Below are 3629 nucleotides of genomic sequence, written 5' to 3'. Positions count from 1 at the left end.
GGAAGCCTCATGCTTCCGAGTCTCTGGGTCTCATTCCCTGGTCCCAGCTCCTGCAGTTCTGACCTCCATCTTGTGAACTACTCCAGGAATCCTCCCAGCTATAAGATTCACTGCATTTCATTTCTACTTAGTTAGAATTTCTTCTTGTGATAAAGGCTATTTTTTTTTTTTTTTTTTTTTTTTTGCTTCTGTCTCACCTCGTAATTCCCTCTCTTAGAATATTGGGCAGTACTTGTTCGGTTTACATGCAGTTGGATCCCACTACACCATGAGTTTCTTGAGAATAAGGCCTGCATTTTTTTTTTATTACTTCTTAGTGCCATGCCTGGATTATGTCTGGGCACTCCAGTTCTTTTGGGGAGGGTGATTGGCTGCCAAAAAGATCAAATGAATAATAGGCAAGATCTACTGGGATCACAGAGTGTTTAAGTGGCAAAGGAATGTAGAGTTGTTCCTAATCTAGTGGTTTTCAAAGTTTAGATGCAGAATCCTTTCCTCAAGTGGAGTGTTAGGTGGAAGCCCACATGGAGAGCACAGGGCGTAGAGTTGCTCTGGTTGGGGTGGAGGTGGTGGCCCAAGGGGCTGCCCTCTCCTTATTTCCTCAGCATGGCCTCTGTGAGGCTTTTAGAGTTTGCTGGGGGCCACTGTGTTATCCTCATTGAGCTACGGTTTTCCGCCTCCAATCCCTGCTGCCTTCTCCTCATTTCCTCAGCATGGCCTCTGTGGAGGCTTTTGGAGTTTGCTGGGGAACACATTTATCCTCATTGAGCTGCAGTTGTCCCTCTCCAATCCTGGCTTCCTTTCCTTACAAAGTGGTTGTGAGACATCATAAGTTGATGCTACTGCACTACAGCTACTTTCTCTCTCTCTGTCTCTCTCTCTCTCTCTCACACACACACGCACACACGCACACACACACACGCACACACACACATACACACACCCATCTCTAGGGTCCTGGTAAAAATAATGGTGAGTGTGATATGTAATGCTAAAAGTCTCAAAGAATGATTGATGAATTTCACAGTAGCCTTTGGACTTTTGGGAATAGGATCAGCTCAAAAGATCCAAATTTAACCAAAGTTTTAGTGAGAGAATCTCTTTTCTGAATTATGACACCTTTTCCAAACCATGCTTAATTCTTAATTCTACTTTCCCATCTACCACCTACCATCAACAGAACACTCCATGTCCTGTCATAAACCACTGCCCTGTCATCAAGGCACCAGGCTGGTGCTATTTTTCTTTATTATTATCAGTTTTTTTTATTGTGGTAAAAACACATAAGTTAAAATTTACCATCTTAACCATTTCTGAATGTATAGTTCAGTAGTGTTAGTTACATTCATATTGTCATGCAACCAATCTCTAGAACTCTTTTCATCTTGCAAAACTGGAACTCTGGGTCCATTGAACAACAACTCCTCACATCCCTCTTCCCTCAGCTCCTGGGAACCACCCTTCTATTCTTGTGTCTCTGAATTTGAATACTCTAGGTACCTTATGTAAGTGGAATCACACAGTATTTGTCATTTTCTGCCTGGCTTATTTTACTTAGAATAATGTCTTCAAGGTTCATCTATATTGTAGCATGTGACATGATTTCTTTACTATTTATTTATTTATTTATTTCCAGACAGGGCCTTGCTTTTTTTCCCGGCTGGAATGCAGTGGCATGATCACAGCTCATGCAACCTCCATCTCTCAGGCTCAAGCCATCCTCCCAACTCAGTCTCCCGAGTAGCTGGGACTACAGGTGTGTGCCACCATGCTTGACTAATTTTTAAATTTTTTGTAGTGACAAAGTCTCACTATATTGCCCAGGCCGGTCTCGAACTCCTGGGATCAAGTGATCCTCCTGCCTTGGCTTCCCAAAGTGTTCGGATTACAGACGTGAGCCACCATGACTGGCCTCCCTCCTTTTTAAGGCTGATGGGACAGAAAACTTTTAAAGAATATAGGCAGCAGACCACATTGGGGGCACATAAAGAACACTTACTGAATACTCACTGGATGATTTTAATTTTTCTGGTAGTGTCTTTTTTTTCTTTTTTTTGAGACAGAGTGTCGCTCTGTTGCCCAGGCTGGAGTACAGTGGCGTGATCTCTGCTCACTACAAGCTCCACCTCCCAGGTTCATGCCATTCTCCTGCCTCAGCCTCCTGAATAGCTGGGACAAAGGCGCCTGCCACCACGCCTGGCTAATTTTTTGTATTTTTAGTGAGACTCTAGTAATGTCTTTTAAATATTTGTGTTTTCTAGTTTCAATGTCAGATTCCCTGTGGACATGGATGAAAGAAGAGACCAATCTGAGGATGCTTTGAGAGTACCTGAATGTTCTACAAACTGTTCTGTCCCTTCCTGGCCTTCATAAAAAGAATGCTGTTTTTAACTTTGAGTAGTAGTTCTCAATGCAGGTGAGTGGGTGGAGGGTGGTTTTCTCCCCTCCCCAGAGGACATTTGGCAATGTCTGTAGGCAGTTTTGATTGTCAGGACTTGTGGGAGGGTGCTACTGGCATTTAATGGGTAGAGGTCAGGTTGCTGCTAAGCATCCTGCAATGCACTGGACGGCCCACAACAAAGCATGACTCAGTCCTGTGGTGATAGTGCTGAGCTTGAGAAACCTGATGGGGAGACAGCAACTCAAGAAGGTCATGCTGCGTATGGAGGGTTTGCCAATGGGGGACTTCCAACCATTACACAGAGCGATGATTTGCCTCTTTAAGAAGGCCTGGCATATATTGAAATAGAACAACCTCCATCTACGTCAAAAGCTCAAAGTGGATACAAAACATCACATCAACAGTGGCTTTCTTATCTAAACACCATTTGTCAAAACAGAAAGCCCTTCAAACAGCTCACATTCAGGGAGTGCAGCCTCTGCCCTGCTCTGGGAGCTTCAACCCGGGATATTTCATGTTAACATAAACAGGATAAGCCTTTTCAGCTGCAGCGCTGTTTACCAGGAACCTGCTGGAATAAACTAGGTTGTTAAGTTTAATTTACTGAGCAGCAGTAATCACCGTAGTTCTTCCATTTGTTGAGAAACAACAAACGCGTGGGCACATCTGACAGAATCTGGATTTGCCAAATGGTGAGGGTGACTTTGGAGTGCTATCCCAGCAGATGAGGAACGTAAGGATGACGGGCTCCCTCCCTCAGAGGAAAGAATCAACTTAAAAGCAAAAGAAGCAAGCCTCACTGCCCTCCCTGCTCTGAGGAAGGAATGGAAACGCATTCTGGAAACACATTGCTGTCAAAGCCAAACATCAGCAAGTCAGTGACTAAGTTGAAAAGGAAATGTGGTCAAAGGGTACAAAGTTTCAACGACACTGGAGGAATATCCTTTAGTGATCTATTGTACAACACGGTGAGCACAGTTATTAATAATACATTGTGTTTATGCATTTATTTTTATTTCAGTAAGATTTAATAGCTTTTTGGATTAAGTAGTAGAAAAACTTCCATACTTAGCTGAGACATTTTGTTAAGGCCAAAAAAAAGGTCTCACAAAATGGTGCAGCAGACTGACAGGCTGACGCAGAAAATCAACTTTGCCCAGTCACAACTTGTGACTCCTATCCCTGGAGTGCTGACTGGCACCAGTAAGACAGAATCTCTTTAAATCCA

The sequence above is a fragment of the Chlorocebus sabaeus genome, chromosome 4 (assembly GCF_047675955.1).
Source record: "Chlorocebus sabaeus isolate Y175 chromosome 4, mChlSab1.0.hap1, whole genome shotgun sequence".
NCBI classification, from domain to species: Eukaryota; Metazoa; Chordata; class Mammalia; order Primates; family Cercopithecidae; genus Chlorocebus; species Chlorocebus sabaeus.
Note: the sequence above shows the minus strand (reverse complement) of the source record.